Consider the following 24173-nt stretch of genomic DNA (forward strand, 5'->3'; position numbering starts at 1 on the left):
ATGTTTCGACCTTTCCTTGGGTCATGTCACATATTTTGTTCCTGAACATCCTCCACTCTGAGAAACATGGATTTATCTTTTTGTGAGTGGTTCTTATTGGATCATGCCCTCCATTTCCCCTGAATGTCCTCCTCCCTTTTGCAGTGGGGACCTCTGCTCACCCTGCTCTTCTACCATCCCAGGCATGGCTCTTTCCTCTCCTCAGACTTTGCACCCAGCCATGGAGGCTCATAGAGGCTCAGTGGAAAGAAAGGAGGGCCTAGGTGAAGCGGCTGCCCTTTGGGGAGGCAACTGGGCCTTGAGCCTTGGCTTTGAGGTTGGGGAAGGGGTGCCTGCGGGGGAGAAGGAGGCACAGGGCTGGTGCTTGGGGTTACCCTTTTATTTCCCTCAGTCACAAGCCTCTTCTTAGGAGGAAGAAAGCAGCGGCCTTGGAGGGAGAGGAGGCAGCTAGAAATTATTATATCCCCCCCCCCCTTCACCCTCATTTTTAAGCAAGCGGAGCCAGGGTCCAAAACAGAAATAATCCAGTTTGAGACCATTTTAACTGCCCTGGCTCAATGCTGGGGGATCCTGGGAACTAATTTTTTGAGGGACATACTAAAAGAAATGACAGTACTTGCCCATAGGGAAACCATACATGCCTATAGAGAATAATTGAATACTTGCCCTATGTTTCCCTATGGGCAAGTATTCTGCAATGATTCTCTGTGGGCAAGTATTCCCCCGTGTTTCTCTATAGGCAAGTATTCCCCAATGATTCTCTATGGGCAGGCATTCCCATATGTTTCCCTATGGGCATCTATTCTCCTGTTTCCCTATGGGCAAGTACTCCAATATGTTTCCCTATGGGCAAGTACTCCCCTATGTTTCTCTATGAGCAAGTATGGTTTCTTTATGGGCAAGTACAGTACTGTCATTTGTTTTAGTATGTCCTGTTTTGCAAGACAAGTAGCCTTCTCTGTCAGAGATAGCTCTGGTGCCAAAATAAACTACAATGCCCTAGCACTGAGCCAGGGCAGTTAAAGCAGTCTCAAACTGGATTATTTCTGCAGTGTGTTTCGGACCCAGCTGTTGGAGAGGAAAAAAATGGAGGACATGGCCAAAGGAAAAGTTCAAAACACATTCATATACATTTCATGCTTCTTGTGTTGTTGTTGTTGTGTACCTTCAAGTCATTTCTGGCTTGTGGAGGCCAACTTATCATGGGATTTTCTTGGCAAGTTTCTTCAGCAGGGGTTTGCCCTTGCCATCCTTTGAGGCTGAGAGACTGTGACTTGCCCAAAATGGGTTTCAATGGCAAACTCTTGTCTCCCAGAGTCAGAGTGCAATGCTCAAAGCATGCTGGTTCTCTCATAGGCTTAGTGCGGAAATAATCTGGCTTGACACCCCTTGGAGTGGCCTGGCTCCATGCTGTGGCATTCCGGGGGTTGTAGTTTGTTGAGGAACAAACTACAACCCCAGAATGCCACAGCATGGAGCCAGGCCACTCCAAGGGGTGTCAAGCCAGATTATTTTGAAAGAGCTAAGTGGAGGGGTGCTGTTATGTTATGTTATTCCCTCGGTGTCCCCACCTTGACCCACCCCAAGGCCCCTCTGGCAGCCTCTCCCTCCAACAAGGCAGTTCTCTGTTACACAAGCCTTGCTGGCTAGTGCTCACTTCCTTTTCTAGGCACCAGGCCGGTAATTGTGACGTTGCTTTGCAGCTGGGCCAATCAGGAAGCTCAATGGGGAAGGGGAGGAGCCCTTGGTTATGATGGAGGAAGGGAAAGTTCCCTCCTCTTCTTTTTTGCATTTTCTTCCAGGAAGGCAATCTGGGAAGCAGTCAGGGGGCTTTGGGTGGTAGGAGGAAGAGGGGCTCTCTTTTTCTCCCTAGAGCCAGCCGGCCTTTACTCAGGCTCCTGTTGTTGTTATTGTTGTTGTTGTGTGCCTTCCAGTTGTTTCAGACTTATGGTGACCCTATCATCGGGTTTTCTTGGCAGGTTTCTGCAGAAGGAGTTTGCCATTGCCATCGTCGGAGGCTGAGAGAGTGTGACATGCAAAAGTTTATATGGCTACCCTATCATGGGGTTTTCTTGGCAGTTTTCTTCACAAAGGGGTTTGCCATGGCCTTCCTCTGAGGCTGAGAGAGTGCGACTTGCTCAAGATTACTTATGCCAGCCCTATCATGGGGTTTTCTTGCTAGGTTTCTTCAGGAAGGGATTTGCTATTGCCATCTTCTGAGGCTGAGAGAGTGTGACTTGTCCAGGGTTATTTATGGCAACCCTATCATGGGGTTTTCTTGGCAGGTTTCTTCATGAAGTTGTTGTTGTTATTGTTATTTGCAACCTACTTTCCCCTCAAAACGGACTCAGAGCGGCTTCACAGTATTAAAAAATATATACAGTTAAAACATAGAAAAGTGATACATTAAAACAGGATTAAATTGTTACATTGTTTCCCTTGCCATCCTTTGAGGCTGAGGGAGTGTGACTTGCCCAAGGTTACTTATGGCGACCCTAAAGTGAACCTATCATGGAGTTTTCTTGGCAGGTTTCTTCAGAAGGGAGTTGTCATTTACATCTTTTGAGGCTGAGAGAGTGTGACTTGGCCAAGGTTACTTATGGTGACCCTATCGTGTAAAGTTCCCTCCTTTTCTTTTTTTGCATTTTCTTCCAGGAAGGCAACCAGGGAAGCAGTCAGGGTGCTTTGGGTAGGTGGAGGAAGGGTCTCTCTCTCTCTCTCTCTTTCTCCCTAGTGCCAGCCAGCCTTTACTCAGGCTCCTGTTGTTGTTGTTGTTGTGTGGCTTCCAGTTGTTTCAGACTAATGGCGACCCTATCATGGGGTTTTCTTGGCAAGTTTCTTCAGAAGGGGTTTGCCATGGCCATCCTATGAGGCTGAGAGATTGTGGCTTGCCCAAGATCACACAGTTTACATGGCCTAGTGGGGAATTGAACCCTGGTCTCCAAAGTCACTTAAACCACTACATCACACAGTCATCTTACTTCCACTCTGGGTGACTAGGTGTCCTAACTGCAAAGGAGGAAAAGGCAGCAAAAATGCAGTCAAGAAAAATCTCTAGGATGAAATAAAAGCCAAAAACACTCATATAATAATTCATGGCATGTGGTTTATTGACAGCTATATTGTTGTTGTGTACCTTCAAGTCATTTCTGACGTATGGCAGCCCTAAGCCCAACCTGTCATGGGCTGAGAGAGTGTGACTTGCCCAAGGCCACCCAGCCGGTTTCCATGACCCAGCCAGGATTCAAACCCTGGTCTCCCAGAGTCCTAGTTTGGCACTCAAACCACTTACTGTGTTTTTATGTATGCCATTGTATTTTTTTCTGATCAGCTGATCTTTGTTGGCTTGCAATGTACTTATAAAACTCTGACATGCTTAAAGTTGTACTTTTGTTGCAATAAACCCTTGACTGAATCGACATTTAAATTATTCCTTTCATTTGTCCATTGTGCTGAAATGAAGGAAAAGTCCCTCTCCGCATTTGCACTGTGTCCTCCAGTGGCCCATTGCCTATAAATTTCGCTATCCTTTTCTCCTCAGAAAAACAAACGTGCCAGGAGCTCTGGGTGTGAGTCTTGTCTGCTGCTGCTTCTAGGAAAAAAGAGCAAGGATCCATCATATCCCCCTCTTTGCATCAAGGACAGGCTGCCAAATAGACACATTTCTTGAAGGAGAAGAGCAGGTGTGGTGTTACTCAATGGGCTGTTTAGTCGTGCTCCAAATGCAGGACACTTTGGAATCCTTCCTGGACAGAAGGCTGAAGTGTAGGACATGTCCTAGAAAGGGAGGACATCTGGTTACTCTGGTCCCACTGAATAGCTTGGAACCAGATCATTTGGAGAGAGCCCTTGATATTTCCAGGGGTTTAGTTCCAGAAAACCATCACACTGTGGATTCCAAAATCCATGGATTCTCAAGTCTCACTATATACAGTGGGAAAGTAAAAGAGTTTCCCTTATATAAGATGGCAAAATCAGGTTGTGCTTTTTGGAATTTTAAAAAATATTTTCAAGCCTGGGCTGGTGGGATCCGTGGATGCAGAATTCATTGATAGGGAGGACCGACTGTAATTATTATTATTATTATTATTATTATTATTATTATGTTTATTTATATCCCACCTTCCCCCAATACAGGAGGGACTCAAGGCGGCTTACAAATCTAAAGCAGTCCAAGTTAAAACCCTATAAAACATGCAAAATACAAGTTTAAAAAACAAACAGTTCATTAGATTAGCAGGACACTATATTGGGAAAGGCTGCACATCCTTTTGGGCCGCTGTACTCCCAGCTATAGGCACTTGGGATTAATTTACTTTTGGGAAAACACTGTCATTCCAAAGTGCTAGGATGCCACATGGGTTGTTTCCTTTTTTTGTTAACCTAGGGTAGTCTTATCCCTTATTTATGTTTTGCCCACATATAGGGGCTGATTCTAAGACTCTCTAGTAGTTTTCTGTGGGTTTTCCGGGCTGCGTTCTGGAGGAATTTATTCCTGACGTTTTGCCTGCATCTGTGACTGGCATCTTCAGAGGTTGATGGCATGGAAGTGAGTGGGGTATATATACTGTGTGACCCTTGGTTGGGAGGAAGTGATTTACACGTTAATCTGTGTGTTGGTCTGTCGTTGAATAGCAAGGCCTCAGGGTGGGAGGATATGCAGTAGGATATGTGTGTCTATTTAACTGGCAATCCATTGTCTGCGGGGAAATATCTGGTAGGGTTACTTGTTTGATGGTTAGAAAATTTGTCACTTATACGACTGGCAGATGACCCTTATTACAAGATGTGACCACCGTTGGTTTAACAGGTTTCTTCTCTCTTTACTTACTTACTCTGAGGCTTTTCTTTCATCAGAACTGTCTCTTTAACCTTTGGTCCTTTTACTGTCCCCACTTCCTTTCCTAGTCCACTCACTTAATAAATGTCTCGAGATGGGCTCCCAGTATCCTTATCTATCAAGTGTTTTAATATTATAGGGAGCATGCTTTTGATGTTGTTGTTTATAAATTACTTCAAGCTACTCCTTTGTAAACAAGAATAAATATAAGCTTCATTTACAGACAGAACTTAAGTTAGTATCTTTTCATAGTTGGTTCTCAAATGGTGTGATTACATTGTGTACGTCACTTCACTTGCTACAAACTGTCTTTGCTCCAGTTCTTTCACTGACTTGGTTTCCATTTGAAACTGTTTTATTTCTCTACAAGTTTCAATACAAGTTCCCCTTCAACAGGACTATGAACCCTGCAGGCGTCTGGCTCAATTCACAACATTCCCTCAGAACAAGGGGGGTATGAGCCACCCTGAAGTAGCTCGTCACTTCTCACAGGACATGACACATTCCTCCTTTGAATGGCTCTCTCCCCTTTTATAGTCACTCCTCAGGCAGCCTCCACCTTTGCAGCCAGCCTAAGTGATTGGCAGTGGCAGAAATGCCGCTCTCCCAGTGACTCTCCACACAAGGGATGCCCCTTGTTGGAGGGCTGGAAAGCTTATCGCTTATACAACTGACAGGTGACCCTGATTACAAGGGATGCCCCCTGGTTAAGGGCTGGAAAGCTTGTTGCTTATAGGACTGGCAGGTGACCGTTATTACAATGGATGCCCCCGTTTGAGGGCTGGAAAGCTTTTCGTTTCATTATAGACTGAACAAGTTGACAAAAAAAATTGTATGTTTGAGTTTGAACATTTCACAAGAAATATGCGCATCATATAATTTATGGATCTGGTCAATATGTTAATTTTACAAGGAAGCACATAGTTAGTTTAGCTGAAATAATTTTTAGGTAAATCAAAAACTTGTTTAATAGCTGCCTCTCAATTGTCAAGGCTGCATATCATGAATTTTGGCTGTCCTTTATTGCTATTTTGGAAAAAAATGTTGACCATAATCTCACAACTGTGACAGCCGTTTCTTAGGTGCAGTGGTGCAGAGTGTGGAAGAATCAAAAATTGCACTACAGCTCCCAGAATCTCCTTACCACTAGGGCTGGAGGATTCTGAGAGCTATAGCCCCGAAGAAACTTTTTCCATCTCTGCAATGGCATGTATGGATGCACTGGAGGGCAGGTGTAACATGCAAAGAACCAAGCCTGTGTGCCCTTTTACTATACCACTCAGGCCTTTTGGAGAACTGACAGTAAGCTGCCAAAGATCACAGTGGCCTCCATTCTCTGTGTGTCATTGTCATTTGTCTCCAAATATGTCAGTGCCAGAAACTGCCACTGATTACAGGAAATAATAAAAATCTAATATTGATTACAGTATTTGCCATGATAGTATCTGCATGTATTGTGATTCAGATTTAAGGGATTTAGATGTTCTTATTGCATCTAAGATCTACCTGTGACAAAGGAAGCAAAAATGAGTGTGCAAACTCTGAAATTCCCCTCCCACTCCATTGGCGATGGCATCTGTGTAGATAGCAAAAGGCTGAAAGGGAAAACCTTGATTTGTGAAATTATTCCTACAAGTTTTTGAATCCTTGAAAACTGACATTTTGAAATATAAAGGGGAATTTCCATGGCTAGAGAACATTGTCTTCTTTAGGTGGGCACCCTGCTGCACCCATAAAGGCAACAAGAATGGGTGAGGGACAGAGTTTAACATACAGTAAGTGCATATCCCTACTCCCTTCCTTGTGAGTACAGTTTACACATGAGAACTAGTTAAAAGGGGTGCAAATGAGTTTGAGTTGGCGTTCTTCATTTTCAAATGTTATGCCCTGCATTATGATCGCCATCTGCTTTATCTGGGTAAGGCTATGTTGGACACTGAAGATTATTAGGCTATGCCCAAAATAAGTATAAGTTTTAAAAACAGTATATTGCAAAATTGATGTACTGTATATACATTTGTAGTGTGGAGATGGGATAGTGCTGTTTCAAACTGAAACTTAGTCCTGGTTTGTTAGAGGGATGCAAAAAAGATCTGTTCCAAATGCTTCTTAAGGGTTTGTGGAATTCTAAGCTTTGTGGTATCCCACTTGGGATTTAAAGCAAATTATCTTCAATAAAAAGACATTCTTCATATAGATGCATTCATTATGGCAGTGGCCTGGCAATCTAAATTTGAAGAAACGAATATCAGTTAAAATAGCTGTGTATTCTTTGGGTACACATTCTCATTATAGGAATCCATTGACTCTGGAACCCAATTATTTCAAACAGTTCATTATTATGGAGATGGAAGCAAAATTATTCACTTCATCTTCTTGCAGAAGATAGGTTTGGGCACCCAAACAATTCTCAGTTAATTGTACATTGGGCCATTGGTATCTGCAGAGATTTGGTTTCAGGACCCTCCATGGATAACAGACTCTGTGGATACTTAGGTGCCATTAAATGTAATGACATAGTAAAATGGTGTCCTGTATATAAAAATAGCAAAATCAAGGTTTACTTTTTGGAATTATATCTTTTTATCATATTTTCAAGATGTGGATGGTTGAATCTATAGATAAAGAATCTGTCGATATAGAGGGCCATGAATGTTGACTCCAGTGTTTGTTGGGGCAGGAACTGAGCTTGACCTGAAACATACTAATTAGGACACAGGGCAGATTTTGCTTGGAACAGAGTTTCACATAATGCTGCGTATAACTATAGAAAAGGCCCCTTTTAAGTAGCTACCTGCCTAAGCTTTGTCAGCAAGAGCACCTGGAAAGTGGCCACTGATTATCTCAGCTTCTGGCCAAAGTTATACAGGAACAAACAGTTCTTCCTTTTGGTTTCAGACTGTACAATTCAGTATGGCTTACTTTCTGTAATGAAAGCCAATCTGATAAGGTTTGTTTATTTGTTTGTTTTGTGTATCCTATGCTGCTTTTAGAAAGTGCCAGTCAGCTTATGCAAGTCTCCCACTGATGATCAAGTTAAACTTTCCCTAGCTCCACCATTGCTAGGAAAGCAAGTATAAACATACAAGAAAGGTATATACAGGTATCTTGAATTTTCAGGGCACTGTGCACTGAATTTTGTATAATGAAATCATCTTGCATAACTTTTAACATAATTGTTTTAAGGAGTAACTTTGCCAAACTTTGAGAATGGTGGGGAGTTAAGCTGGGCGAAGAAATTCCACACTCTGACAATGGCATAAACTGGTTAGCTTCCCTTGTTGTGTGTTTGAGATATTACCAAGCATTCTGCTATATATGATGAAACTTGGGCCTGGCAACTTGGTGCTTTTGTATCTCCTATATCTATGTTCACTGACCATAGCTGAGGCCTCTGAAAATTGCAGTCCAAAATAATAATAATAATAATAATAATAATAATAATAATAATAATAATAATAATAATTTGTTTTATTTATATACCACTATTCCAAAGATCATAGCGGAATATCTGAAGATATTCCAGAAATGCAGTACGTATCTGGAAAATAGAGATCCTGAGCTTAATACATTTTCGTCCTAACACTAAATTGTGACATTGCACTAAACACTAACTAAATTGTGGCATTCCATGGTAAACTCATGGAATACAAGTGCCCTGCAAGTTTAAATGAAATATTTACTGGACTACTCTTAGTGTCTGCAGAGAACTGATAGTATTTCATGATAGAGTCAATGTCCTGATGAAGCAAAATAGCTTCTGACTCCTAATAATGTTTAAGGAATATTCCTGGTCAATGTTTTCTCTATCCAGACTAGGCTATTCACTTTATTCTGTTGAGAAACAGAGAAGTGGTCAGAGGAAGTTGGTAGGTGTTTCAGTTTCTTCTGTAGCTCTCACCGAAATAAATATTTTAAAGAGGGGGAAGAGTAAAAAATAGCTATTTAGTCTGATCTCTTTGCTAATGAATACATTGTTGTTGTTGTTGTTATTCTGCTTCCCCCAGCAGCTCAGTTTGAAAGAATGATACAATTAAAATCATACAAAAAGAGTGCATTAAAACAGAATTAAACTGCGTGCAGTATTAAAACAAGTCAACTTCAGTAAAATAAAAAATGTGATTAAAAAGATAAAAAAAGTTTTTAAAAACAGTACATTGCAGAATTGATGTATACACTTGTCGTGTGGAGGTGGAATAGTACTGTTTCAAACTGAAATTTAATCCTGATTTGTTAGAGTGGTACCTTGACTTAGGTGTCTTAAATCCCGCCTTCTATGAGTTTCCCGCCTTTATCACCACTACAGTGTTTATTGCTTTTCTGAGACCACTAAAAAGAAACAGTGAAGGTATTTTTGGAAAGCAGGGATGGGAACATCCATCTCCATCATTCTTCACTACTCTCTGTGCTGGTTATGTCTGAAGTGAGTTTCAATCCAACAACATCTAGAAGTCTGTGTAATGTTATAAAGCACCTGGAAAGCCCCATTTAACATGCTGGTTCACACACTGTGTAATTCTGGGTCAAGTTATGGGTTTTACCTCCTTTTATCTCCGAATGTTGGTGAATTGTAGCTGATGAAAGCTGACAGTCAAAACATCTTCCAGCTACCTTGTTGGGGAAGACTGCTGTAAAAGATGCAGCTATTCTTTGGATAGCCTCAACAGTGTTTAAAAATGGGACATGATGCATGTTTCAGGTTGTCCCATTTTATAGATGGTATTGATTTATTTTGTGAGCTTATTCATTTATTAAATCCCAAGGATAACTTTCAACTAGTGTGCTGTGCAGGGGCCCACAAGCCCACTTGCTATGCACAAAGTGGCATATACCATTCTCCTCACACACATGCTTCAGTGGGTGTCCTATGAACTAGCCTTCTTCACAGCTTTGCACAAGAAAGGAGACTGAATGTCACTCTGGAGTGTTTCAGAAACATAGCGTGGCAAATATATACAACAGCCGTCTTTACAGGCTTGGAGCTATGGGGATAATCTTTTGCCTCCTCTCCAGGTCTAATGGTACATTTACAATGTAAAAATAATGCAGTTTGACACCACTTTAACTGATGTGGCTCCTTTATGCGTAATCCTTTGATTTGTAGTTTTGTGAGGCACCAGCACTCTGTCAGGCATCTGTCAGAGAAGGCCTTGTAAAACTACAGATCTCATTATTCCATATGATGGAGCTACATCACTTAAAATGGTGTCAAACTGGATTATTTCTACAGTGTAGTTGCATGCTGTGTTGGTGTTAGACCTTTCACAGTGTTATTGGAAACAAAACCTCCAAGACTGCCAAGGGGAGTCAAAATAAAATTATTTTCAGAGGCAAAATGAGAGGTTATTGAGAAACCCACACCAATGTTCTGGCAGCCAGAAAGGTTTAGTTGGTACTGAGGACAGCCAAAATGTTGAACCCACTTTGGTCATGGTCAGAAAGGAAGGGAGCTCTAAGTCAACAATATCAAGGATACCGGACTTTTCATCCCTACTCTTCCTTTTATAACTACAGTATCTCTGTGCCCATCAGATTAAAAGCAAGCATTCTGCCTGGGAACAAGATCATGTCATCAGACAAAAGCAACACCCCTCAGTTCATTTCCTCTGTTTTCTTTCTGTAGAGGCAGAGGGAATCTGAAGGATGCGTTTGTGTTGTTGTTGTGTGCCTTCCAGTTGTTTCCGACTTATGTCAACCCTATCATGGGGATTTCTTGGCAAGTTTCTTCAGAGGAGGTTTGCCATTGCCATCCTCTGAGGCTGAAACAGTATAACTTGCCCAGGGTCACCTAGTGGGTTTTGTGGTGGAGCAAGGATGCAGTAGCCTGGAATTCCTACCCAATTGAGAGTTTCAACAGGATAATATGTCTGAGCAGGCCCTTATTCTGATGCAGATCTTGGCTTTGCCAACATTGACAACAAGGTTCAAACCCCTGAATTGGGTCCGGATGTCTTCATGATGCCCACCCAATTTGGTGTCTCCACCCCCTAACCTACAGTTCCCTAACTCACCTTTTAATGCAGGCTTTCCAGTCTTTTCATAGTGATGACAGAGACTGCCTTCACTGATGCAGTCCTAAACTGTCTGCTGCTGCTTTGGGTGCATCACTCTGGGGTCAAAATGAGGCACCCAGTGTTGTTTGCATGACTGGGTGCCTCATTCTGGCCTCTGAGTGATGCATTTGCAGTGGTGAGTACCACCATCTTATTGCTGCAGAGAGACCTGAGCTACCTACCACTGCTGTTGTGGGTACGTCACTCTGAGTCCACTACAAGCTGGGTGCCTTGTTCTGGACTCAGAACAACATGCCTCAGGAACACATAAGTGAAGGCAGTGTCATCACCATGAATACGGTAAGGACCAGATTCAGGGCCAGAATATTCTGAGGTCATCCTGGAGTATTCTGAAAGGTGTAGATGAGCCCTTAGAACACTGACTATTTGCATCATAGAACACTATGAAATTAGGAGTAGATCAAAAACAGTGCCTAGCTGAAGATAATAAACTTTTCTTGTGGGTTGGGATCACTTCTACAGAAAAAAAATGAGACAGATATGGGTTGTATTTTTCAACTATTATTTTTATTATACACACATACACAGAGTATATATACAATCAGTAAAAAGAAATTACTTTTATACATGCAAAGCTAATAATTCTACACATTATAGTATACCATGCATCATATATATCACTTACATATCTTGCAGTTTGTTTAATGTATTTTCTTCCAAGTGTTATATCACTGTTGACTTTCCTCCATTGTTGTTTAACTGAACATTGTTTTGTTTAGGACCTGAGTTTGCAATCATGTTTTCCGTTATAATAAAATTCACCTTATCCACTTGGTGTTGACTACCTGTAAGCATGAGTAGCTTCATCATAATAGTGCAATAATTATATCTACTACATGAAAGGATGTGTATATACATCCTAATAGTATAATGTTTATATACAGTAGTTATATCTATCTATGCGTATATCTGTTTAAATATATATAAACAGGTAAATATATTTGAGTACCATGTTGTATATTACTAAGTAGAGTGGGAGCAGAAGAATATTAAATACTGTATTTTTTGGCGTATAAGACTACTTTTTAACCCAAGAAAATCTTCTCAGAAATTGGGGGTCGTCTTATACGCCAGGTATCATCTTATAGGGCAGGTGCTGAAACTTCCGAGCCAGACTGGAGAATCTGTGGTCGCTGCATATAGTGGGGGGGGGGGAGCTCAAAAAACAGCTGCGGATACATACCCGCTGTATGCGGCGATCATATGAAAGCAGCTACCACTCTGATAGTCTTGGAGACAGGGAGGGCTGGGCAGGCAGGGAGAGCTGACCAGTCTAAGCAGGCTTTGTATACAGTATAAGGTTTCCTGCTAACTACCTGCATGTCATAAGCATTTGAATTAAAATTACCATATTGAAATCAAATCTGATGTTTTTTTTTTAATTTTTATTTGGTGTGCGTTGGAAGAGGGGTAGTCTTATATAGGGAGTATATCTCAAACTCCATATTTTAACTGGAAAAGTTGGGGGTCATCTTATACACCCAGTCATCTTATACGCCTGAAAATGCGGTAAGTAAATCTAACATAATTTAAATCGGTAGTAAATTATGCACAGAGTAGCTGTTTATGTGTTGAGGTGATGTAGATCATAGGAACTGGTTGTCAAGGTTTTAAAAAGTTAAGTAATTAGATTACGTATGATTAAATTAAAATTGAGTGAGAGAGTTTTCATACAGTTGTTAGGGCATCTTCAAAACATAAAATAGACATAAAAACATAAAATAGACAATTTGACCAATCTTTCTCCCCCTAAAATCTAGTTAATTCTTTCCAGTTTTCTCCATGGCTATTTAGTTTTTTTGTCCCATATCATTGTTGTTAGTTTGTCTAATTCAGCCATTATGTAGAGTTTCATTAGCCATTCTTCAGGAGTTGGTGTTTCCGTTCTTTGCCACTTTTTTACATGTCCAGTTCTTGAAGCAGTCACCATATAGATCAGTATCTTCCAATACTGTTGTATTAATTAGGATTGTATTAATGGTTAGCTGAACCCATAATGAGATTTATGCAACCTGATCTTATGTACGTGGAATAAGACGTTTTTGTCTAACTCTGTCTGGTAGCTGTTGATTAGTACAATTTCTTGGTTTCAGTCAGAATGGGTTTCTTGACAAAAGTACTGATTCAACCCCAGATTTCCACCTATACAAGTGTCATGCCCTTCAGTATTATTTTTACTGTGCCTGCTGAGGTGTAATTTTAGAAATACTCATAGCATCAAAACTGCATTGATGTCTGTTTTTCTTTACTGGCACAAGAGCTTTAAAAAAACCAGCCCAAGATACTAATGGACAAGCATGAGTCATTCTTCCAGTGTTAAACAAGAACAAACTGTGCTCCAAACATATTGTAAAAGTTCTTTATAGTAACGTGCCCTCAGCATCTCTCTGTGTGTGTGTGGCAGGGAGTTCACACTGCCTACTGCTGTAGTAGTGAATACTTTTAAAAAAACCTCTTCCCAAGGAGTTTTGTTTCTGCTCAGAAATTATTATTTTTTCTTGAATGAAGATAAGGTACAGATTATGCTGGCATTGGTAAGGATACTGGGTACATGGGCTCTGTCCAAAAAGTAAACTAATAGACTGCACTCCGAAGGAAGAGACTTCTGCATGTCTAAAGTCTTGTGGGATTTGTATTTTTCACTTGTTTAGTTTGAACAGGAGGCTTTCATGCCATATCACAAAGTACTTTTCAGAATCCCTAAGTTTCAAAACTCTTTTGTCATATGGAAGGCCACACCCTGTTCAATAAACACAAGGCTACATTTCCCCCTTGGAGCGGCTATTGAAGAATATTTGTAGTTCTTTTTATCCTGGCCATATTCTGTGCCAAGGAATCTCAAATTATGACACTGGAGTAAATGATGCCAAGAATTTAATTCAAAAATAGCCTTTACAAAAAGAAAGAAAGAAAGAAAGAAAGAAAGAAAGAAAGAAAGATCTTTTTTGTAAGGAGTGAAGTATATTAAGGCTATGGTGTGGAGAATGAATATGGGTGGCTTGCAGATGCTCTGACTGTGATTTTATTCTTACCTAGTGGTAAGGTCTCAGGTCTAAATACCTTTAAGGCACCAGATCCCATCTGAACATGGAAGCTAAGCAGAGTCTGACTTGGTTAGTACTTGTATGGGAGACCATAAGTGAAAACCAGGTGCTGTAGGCCATATTTCAGAGGAGGAAACTGGAAAAACACCTCTGAGTATTCCTTGCCTAAGAAAATGCTGTGAAATTCATGGGGTCACCATAAGTGGGTCAGCAACTTGAAGGCACACATACACACAAGGCCTCTTGAACTCAGCAGGTTTTCTTCAGAGAAGACATGCACAGGATTGTGCAGTGAACACCTCCGTTTTCATGTCCTCCTCTCTGAATTTCCAGAGGGTTTACAGTGTTAAATCAGTTGCAGCAAAAGCGCTAGAAAGTATTGTACTACCTTATAGATTAGCCAGTTTTTCAGTCAGGTGCAGGAAGTGTGACACTGCAAATTACTGGTAAATGTGCATACACATGTGGCACAGTTGGGCAGGTTAGATGGAGGACATAGACATTGAAGCCAGGAGGTATTCAAATACAGAAAGCAGAAGCAGTGACAATTACCTTAAGAAGAGTGGCCTTTCACAAAACAGTTCTTGGGCGATAAAAACTGCATTCTTTCATTGTTAAGTTGACTAAACAGGTAGTGTGATTCTAAAAGCATAACATGTTCAAGACATAGGTAATAAGGATGAACCACTAGATGGACTGGAGTTCAGTTGTTTTATGCTGGATTCTGTCTTTGAGATTCATACATTCAAGAAAGGCTATCTGAAGGCTGTATAAGGCTGAAGTGTTCCCTCATTTTTTGTAAACAGTATCATTTCTGATTTGTGTCAAGATTTTCTTTTGCTTGCAAGGGGGTCTGTTTGCTCTGTCTTGAACACAATAGGGAATTACTGGTAGGCAATCTCCTATATCACTTTGGATGATGATCAGAGATACCTATGTTGTGGATGTTATTAGTTCCTCAAACAGTAATGCCAGAGTAGACATAGGGGCAGAATTGTTATCTAGGTCCACCACAGTCTGGTTCTTGTGTTCGTGTCTCATTTATAGGGTTTGTTGTTGCTGGTCAATATCCATTGTAGATTGGGCAGCAGTCTGTAAAAAATGTAGACCTACCACATAATGTTTGTGAGAGGGATGTTAATTGTTGAATATGGGTTGTAGGTTTGATAGCTTTACCTGGATTCTGTAGGTGACAACAAATAGTACTCTCTTATTTTCTTTCTTAATCTGTCCTGTGATAAATGATTCTGCTATGTGGTCTTTCTGATACATTTTTTTCACTTAATGGAATGGATATTGCCTGGTCTAAATCTTTGAATTGTGAGTCCCTCTATGAAGAGATAATGTTGCTTCATGGCTATAGACAAGGGGTGAGACATATGCTGTTCTCTGGATATTGTTGAACTGCCGTTCCCATCAACTTTAGTCAACTGAGCTGACTACATCAGGAAGACTACACATACACATGCTATAGACAACAGATTTTATGGACTGCTCTGGATGGAACATAGAAGGATGTAAGAATGTGAAGCAGTCAGTCAGTTTCCAATGTATGCTTGTTATGAAATTCTAGACGCAGAACTGGATAAAGATATCACATCTGTATTCTGTACAAAGGAGAGGTTTTTGGAAACAGAAACTGAGAAAACAGTGCTCTGTAATTCAGTCATGAATATGTTGGCACCTTTTGGTGCCATTCAAGTACACATAGCAATGCCATTGATCTGAATACATGTTTTATCTCCAGAAGTATTTCTGGGTAAGTACAGTGAGGCAGAGTTTGGTGGCAGATATGGGTTATGATATTCACTATGGCTTATAATCTTATTTTTGTGGGGAATGTTGATGAAAAGGGCCTTAATATTATTGGTAGACAAAACAATGTCTTTTGCGAGATCATCAATGGATTTTAGTTTCCTCAAGAATTCAATGGTAGCCTGAGTGAATTGGAATCATATACAGTAGTCTGAATTTGCAATCCATCAAATCAGACAGCACTATCATAGCAGCAACACCTACTGTTTGTGTAAGATATCAAATTTTGTGCATAGGTTTCAGCTCCATGGAATATAGACATGATTCTGGTTATCTGTTGCAAGTTTGATGTATATGGTCCAGGAATCTCAATCCTGGTACATGACTGAGAACAAAAATGGACCCACCTTGCTAAAGCTAGACAGGACTGGATCTAGTACATACATGAAACAGAGACTGCTTAAAAACTCCATGTAGGCTGTCTTGAATTCAACAGTCGGGAAAAGGTGGAGTTTAAATGGGCTAAATGAATAAAATGTATGAGTATCAGTTTGGTCTAACCAGTTGATCTCATAATATTCTACATGAAATGCATGTGTTCTATTCCAATTATTTATAATTTTAACTGATTTTTTTAAAGGTCTATATTTATGTCATAGAATCATAGAGTTGTATATATTTATTTCAATCTTGATTTTTTTTTATCCTTTGGGAATGTGTTATTAGTGGCCAATCTAGTGACTATAAGCAACAACTATGTTAGTAGCTGTATGAATGCATGTACTACTAGCTCTGTTGACATATACCTCATATACTTGTGTATAAGTGCATAAGTCGACCTCATGTATAAGTCGAGGACAGGTTTTGGGGGGGAAATGATGGATTTTGATATGACCCATGGATATGTCGAGGGTCAAACTCAGGGGCATGTAACAAAGGATCTAAATGGAGGGGGGGGAAAACACCACTTCGCTCTGGACCTCTCCCAAGGGTGACAGTCTGGGCATGCAAAATGTGGACACAAACCTCCAATTTCCCTTCCTTCCCCACAACTTTCCCCAAGGCTGATGGCTTGCAAAAAGGGGGTACAGACCTCTGATTTCTCTCCTCTCTCTCCTCCCTCCCTTCTCCACAGATTTCCCAAGATTCATGGAGAAGTATTACCATATTGACCCTTATATATGTCTACCTAGGATTCTGGAGCCCATTTTTGGACTTAAATGTTTTGATTTATAGACAAGTATATATGGTAATATGGAATTAGGCCTTCTGCATGTTCAAAATGCTGTGTTTGTGATTAATAATTAGTGCTAAAGATTTGTATACCATGCTCCCATGTCATAGGGTTGCCATAAGTCAGGACCTCCAAACCGGGACAAATGTAGGACAAATGTAGGATGACATTTTCAAATGTAGGACACAGTTTTAATAAATGGAGGACACACAAAAAATTGATGGTTTTTTTTTAAATGTTAATATAAATGCATGTTTCTTAGGCATGATCAAAATGGAGGGCATTTTGAAATTTGACAGAAGAGGACATGTCCTGGAAAAGGAGGATGATGTCTGGTCACCTTGTCCCTGGTCCAAAATACACTGCAGAAATAAAACATAGCTGGACTGAAATGCCCAGAGTTCCTCACCAAAGCTGCATCCACACTGAGGAAATAATCCAGTTCGAGAGTGATTTAACTGTCCTGGGTTAGTGCTGGGAATGCTGGGAATTGTAGTACACTGTGGACCCAGAGCTATCTCTAGCAGGGAGTTCCATAACCCTCCAAACGTAGTTGAACTGCAGTCCCCAGGATTCCTCACCAGGTGCATCCACACTGAGGAAATGGTCCAGTTTGAGACTGCTCAGTGCTGGGGAATCCTGGGAATTGTAGTCTATTGTGGTCTCAGAGCCATCTCTGACAGAGAAGTCTCAATGTCTCCCAAACACTAGCATTCCCAGGATTCCCTACCACTGAGTTAAAGCAGTCTCAAAGTGGATTATTACTCCTGCAGTGTGTGAGAGCGATAGAAAGGCTAGGGACTGGATTCATTCATTAACTCATAAAAGAAGGATATCTGTGTCCAAAACACACTGCTTGGACTGCCAGGGATCAGTGCTATGGAATCCTGGGAATTGTAGTTTATTGTGGCACCAGAGCTCTCTAACAGAGAAGGCTAAATGCCTCACAGACACCAGAATTCCAGAGCATTGAGCCCTGACAGTCAAAGTTAGAAAAAATACACAGGGGCAAAATAAATATTGAAAATGGCCACGCACCTCCTCCTCCCCCTCTTCCTCATCCTCCTCTTCCTCATCATCGTTGCCTCAGTGCCAAAGGAAATGGCCCTCTCCCCGCTGCTGCCTTGCTGGGACCAAACAGGGGAGAAGCTCCTCTTCCTGAGTCTGGCAACCTCCTCTTGCCAACAAGCCTCGAAGATAATTCCTGAAACGTTTGGCCAAAACTCACCAAATCCCCCCCATATCTCACAAAATATTCAGTCAAAATCCCTGAAAAGTCCCTGTAATGTTCATATGGCAATAAAACATAGCCCTAATTGAATAAAAATAATTGGAACTTATTTCAACCCTCAGAATTTCCATTAAAACCAAACCACCAAAATCACACCAAAGGCTCTGAAAAGTACCCATTTTGGTGTGAAAGTCACCAGATTGGCAAAACCCAGGACAAACCTGAGTCAAGGAGGAAACCGTGCAGGGACACCCCCTAGTGGTGAAAAACCAGGAATGTCCCGCCGGCAGGAGGGTTATGGCAACCCTACCATGTCACCAAAAGACAACACTTCTAAAGCATTACACTTCGAATCAAGTAATACTGTCATTTTTGTTCTCTGAACAGCACCTAACACCCAGAAAAAGTGAGGTAATCTGCACATAAATATTAAGAGAAAAGACAAAGCAAAAAAGAAATGTTGGTGGAATAAGCTGCATTACAGAGTACCTGATTCATCACAGGAAAGTCCAGCATACCCTGTCAGACAAAATTCCCCTTAGTGATTGTAAATATATGTTTATGGAGTGCAAGATTTAGCTTTAAGATCTGATATTATAAATTACAGTACTGGACTTTTGCTCTCTTTCCCCACCACACATGTGACAGTATCACGGAGCAGTTAAGTTCCCAATGTAATACTTAAAAAAAAAACCTCACCAATCTCTGATCGTAAGCACGCTTCAGGATAGCTTCTCCAAAAACTGTGGATCAATGATAGTTTAGTAGTATAAGAAGGAGTTTTTAAAGAACTTTGCTTTCACTTTCTCCTTACCCCTGTGAATTTAGTAATTCCATATTTTCTTTACTATTTCCAGAAAATCATTATTTGTCATGTTATCCAAAGAAAGGTTTGTAGTTGCCCCAAAAGCCAGGATCAGCTTCCTACTTTGAAATTTTGTTTGGAGGGAACTTTCCCAGTCATCATTTGCCAGTTTAGATGAAAAGGCAAATTGTGCTTGGTTCAGAACAAGAAAGGGAAAACACACACACACATATATGGGGAGGGGAGGATGAAATGCACAAGTTTGATGTTCCCTGCAGTTATTGTTCTCACAGCTCCAAACCACGCTTTCTAAGTCAAATCAGTGACTCACAGGATATAGTAAAATGTTCCTAGTTCTTACATAGATTGTTCTTTGTACCATTGTACCAGTTGCTGTTGCATAATAGTTAAGTTGGGCAATTTGAGGTCCGGGACTTAGGAACATTATCACAACTTGATGTCACTGCATTTTTCTAATTAGCGCATGGTTCTTAAGCATGGACAGATTCTTATGTCCTCTTAATACATCACACCTGGGACAAAAGTATGGGCTAGGTAATTGTCTAGCCACTTTTTAACCTTGGCACATAATATTGGTACCTAAATGTTAACATGGCATTCAGTATCTTGAGTATACATAATTCAAACACAAGCAATTATACAGGTTCATCTTCTTGCTATGCCATCATAACATTGCTTCAGTGCTGCTTGAACATCATTCTTTTGTTACATGGATCTGCAAGAGCAAGCTGATGTTTATCATCCTAATGGTTTGTTTGTTATACGAGTACATTTCATAATGGCACAAGTTCTTTTGAGCTGGATAAGTTACTGATATCACAGAAATTAGGGAAGTTTCCTCTTCCTTTGTAATGTGAGAGGCAAGTAGTCAGAAGTGGTTAGGAAGCTGCTTGTGCTATCTGAACTGGCTTAAAGCTACCCTTGTGCTAGTATAATCCTTTCTGCCAACTGGTATCAGAGATCAGCTAGCAAAGGAATCTAGCAGCACAACTGCTTTGCTAGCTGGGCTTAGCCTGTAGAAGAGTTGAAGTAGGGGCAGAGAAGCCGTGGAGTGAGAGAAGAGCCAAGGTATGCCAGATCCAAATCTCCTCTAGCATGGTCCCAGTCACTGTGCCAACACAAAGTTAGGGGAGGGCATGGTAATCCTAAATTATTTTTGGCATCTCTTAAATTGAGTGCGGTTTCGATTCAACACAGCTTCATCTGGCCTTTTGTTGGCTAAGCCATCTTTGTCAGAAGTTTACTCTTAGTTATATATTTTCATGGATTTGGCATTGTGGCAAAAGTTATATAGGCTAAACTTCCTGAGTTAAATTGTTTGTGGATTGCCACATAAATTTTGGAGTACTTTAACATTAAGAAAAAAACTTTTCTTCATGCTGTAATACTTCCAAGAACAGAATTTTAGAGCAAATGTGCATTTCCATTGGTAACTTCCATTTCCACCCAATATCCACACGGTTTGAATGGCTCAATGGATTATTTCCATCCATGGCATCATGGCAAAATGCTGCTATACTTGGGGGGTGGGTGGGTGAGGAAACCCTGTATATTTTGAAAATGTTGAACTGTATTTTTCAAAATGCCTCTACAATTGTAACTGGATCGTGTCTACTGTATATGTGCGTAAAAATTGATCTCATGTATAAATCAAAGGCAGGTTATGGGGCCAAAATTAGGGATTATGCTATGACCACAAATAGGTTGAGGTCTTGTCCATTAAATCCACTAGGTGATCATGGACAAGTCGCGTATTTTCAGCCTCAGGGGAAGGCAGTGGCAAACCTCCTCTGAACAAATCTTGCCAAGAAAACCCTATGATAAGTTCACTTAGGGTCACTATAAGTCAGAAATGACTTAAAGACACACAACACACCAAAAGCGTAGAGGCATGTAAGAGACAAGTCTTTTCCTCTCCTTTTAAAAATGCATAGAGGAAATATACTTAGGAAGTGCTACAGAAGCAGAGGATCTGTTTATTTGAGAGGTTACAGTTGGGTTGTAAAAGGCATTGCTGATCTTAGAATGCCTACATCTATATAAATATAGATAGGGAAAGGAATATAAATCAGGAAAAAAGATTGAGAATGTGGCCTAAAAGGTGGGACAAAAAAGGAGTGGGGAGAAGAGCAGAAAAGCAATATACCTCTGTTAGGGAGCAATGCAAAGGCAGTCAGATTTTTTCCTTTGACTCTGTAGTAACAATTTTTTTCATTCTCAGTTCACATTTTAGTTGAACTTAAACATTCAGGTGATTGTGGAGTTGTATTTACTGGGAAATTAAGGCTTGGCAAACTTCACATTTGATGCTGAGAATAGTCTGGTGTTTGTTTTCCTGGTTTGGCTGAAATGATTGTACTCTGTAACTTATATTTTCTGTGTTTGCCTGTAGAACAAGTTGGTCTTGTGTGTAATGATATTCTTTTGTTTTAGAACTCCTTTAGTTAGAATAAAGCTTTTCTTTAAGTGCTCTGCCTCTTTGCACTCTTTTTCATATGCCTTAGTGTGACTAGTTCTTCACTGGGTTGGAAATACCAGCGGAATTCCCCAGCAGTACTGTATACCAATTATTTGCTAAGGTGTTAAATATTCATTGGGTGATGGCATTACAGTCTTGGTGTTTTTTAGAGAAAACATGTTCTCAAGTGGTCCCATTCAGTTCAGCAAGAGTGGACAGGGACACACAGAGAACCTTCGTAGATCCCACAGGGCTAGCTGGGAAGTTCATACTGCAGGACCGTTGCTTGGTCTGGGTGGGTTTTAGTACACTTTGTGGAGAAGAATGTATGCATATGAAGCTCTGAACATCTTAACAGGTATCTGGAAAAAGGAAAGCAGGCAATGTTCATCTTCACAGAATAGTTAAAAAAGAAATTTTGTAGAAGAATATGGAATTGAAGCAACTGTATAGGTCTTTTTTACATAACAGTTATACACAGGCACTGGCTTAATGTTTATTTTTATGTTTCAAGAGCTTGGCTGATGTGTCTCAAAGAAGAGTTGTTCAGCTTCCCTACTTTCTCTGTAGCACTAATGCAGGTACCAGAGCAAGGAAATGGATCTCTATTTGACAAGAACTCTGGAGGTTGCCTAAATTAGGAAAACACATGAAAGTCATCTATTTTATCCCTCTGCACAGTTCAACTGTTTTTTTGGGGTGTAACCCTTCCATCCCTCACCTCTTCACAAGTTGCATCAGGTTAGGTGAAAGTGACATTAGGGAAAATATCAAAGTAGCTGGCTGGTACATTTTCCACGATACAACAGAGTTCGCCCAACAAGCCATAAAATGTAGGGTTCATTTTCCAGCTCGACCATGAATCCCATGTGGTGACCTTGGGTCTCATGCTCTCAGCCGCCGGGGAAGGCAATGGCAAACTCCCTCTGAAGAAACTTGCCAAGGATACACTGTGATAGGGTTGCCATAAGATGGCAATGACTTGAAGGCCCACAACAACAACTACAGACTTACAGGAAATATTTAAGGCAATTTCTTAGAAAAATTAAGGTTGGGCATGTCTTAACTCAGTATGCTTAAACATCTTGGCTAGACAAAATTGAGAACAAGAGAAATATAATTTCTTAAAAACAGAGAGCAGAGGTAATACATTTTAAAATGGCTAAAAAGCCAATTTGCCATTGCCCTTTCCTGATGGCTTTTCAAGACTGGTTGGAAATTGGATCCGTAGTCTCTCAGAGTCATTGTCCAGCATTCAGAGACTTAGTCCTGCACACTACACAATACTCTTACTTCTAAAAAATTAGTTCTTTTTTGTACTACAGACATAATTTACAAAAAAATTAAAGGATATAAAAATCACTGTGCAGAAAGCTCAAAGGAGGAGACCTTTGTTTGTTCTTTGCTTAACTGGGTTGTCTTCCAAACTTTCATGTTAAAATTCAAGTCATACACTTTTGTACCTCACCATTTATCTGTGGTACCAACAGGGAATGCAACAACAATTTTATCAGATATCATAGCTCTGTCTTCCCATTTTTATTGGAACAAAGAACATGAGAACATTTGTAGAAATTAAGTGCAATGAGGAAAAGCCAAATTTAATGGACAAAAATCACAAATAAAAAACTGGAATAGATTTAAATGAAGCACCTTTGTTATGGTGGAGTTCTAACTTTTACTATTATTGTAGCAAAACAACTGTAAGATGATATAGAAAATTATATGTATTTCAACCAAAAACATTTTTAAAAAATATTCCTTGACTCTTGCCTGTTTTTCTATCATTTCATGGCCAGACAAGAGCAAGTTCTATAAACTTTTTCTTCTATGAGTATATTTGTAATTGTGCAAATTTTTCAGCATAGAATAATGCAGGTGTTGTGTTATTTTTAAACATTCCATCTGTCCTCTCATCTGTCATCTTCAAGGATGCATTAAATCATGTTACTGTGTCCTATACAGCTTTTTAGTTTCTCAGTTTATAGAAAGTCTAGGTTTTTGTGGGCCTTTTCCTTGTTTACATCACCTCAGAACATAGAACAAAGGGGACATTTGTATTCATGTCCCTCTGGTGGGTTTCCCAAAGGCAAGTGCTTGGGTAAACAGAATGTTTAACTAAATAAATTGAGTAAACTAATGTTTAACTAAATAGGCCTTTAGTCTGATTCAGCGTAGCTCTTCATATCTTCTTATGCTATTAGAATATGAGTCCAAAAATAGCACCTGAGCAACAATGACTGGAGCAAAGTATTTTCTGTTAAGCTTTCCATCACCCGAATTTTGAATTGTGCCAAGAGTTGCAATTAATAGGAAAAGCTACCTGCTTCAGAGTTACTGTATATACTCATGTATACGTCTAGAAATTTAGGTAAAAAAATTGACCCAAAAAACCTGAGTCGACTTATCCACGGGTCAATGTAAGTACTGTACTTTAACTCTTATTTAAAAGAACGAACCATCCCCTGGTGGAAGCAAGAGTATAATCTGTCCTGGGGGTACTGAACCCTTCTACTCTCTCATCCCTCCAACCTTAAGAGTGAGCACAAAGAATTATGTCTGCTGGAATTTTATAAGTTCTTTGGCATTGCTTTGCTTTGCTTCATCCTTTAGATCCTTTGCTATATGCCCCTAAGTTTTACCCTTGACTTATCCATGGGTCATAGCAAAATCCATAATTCTGGTCCCAAAACTTGCCCTCGACTTATACA

At 40.2% G+C, this 24173-nt stretch overlaps 1 protein-coding gene across 2 annotated transcripts in view; it reads left to right on the plus strand.

Moving 5' to 3' along the window:
• IRF2 (interferon regulatory factor 2) overlaps positions 1–24173 on the plus strand; it is a 61256-nt gene that overhangs the window by 2009 nt on the left and 35074 nt on the right. Inside the window, exon 2 of one of the 2 annotated variants that reach the window (XM_042468936.1) lies at positions 3542–3683. The exons of the other annotated variant lie outside the window; for it this stretch is intronic. The gene's annotated coding sequence lies outside the window, so the exon portion shown is untranslated. The remainder of the gene's footprint in view (positions 1–3541; positions 3684–24173) is intronic. 2 annotated transcript variants of the gene reach the window in all.

The sequence above is a fragment of the Sceloporus undulatus genome, chromosome 5 (genome assembly GCF_019175285.1).
Source record: "Sceloporus undulatus isolate JIND9_A2432 ecotype Alabama chromosome 5, SceUnd_v1.1, whole genome shotgun sequence".
Lineage (NCBI taxonomy): Eukaryota > Metazoa > Chordata > Lepidosauria > Squamata > Phrynosomatidae > Sceloporus > Sceloporus undulatus.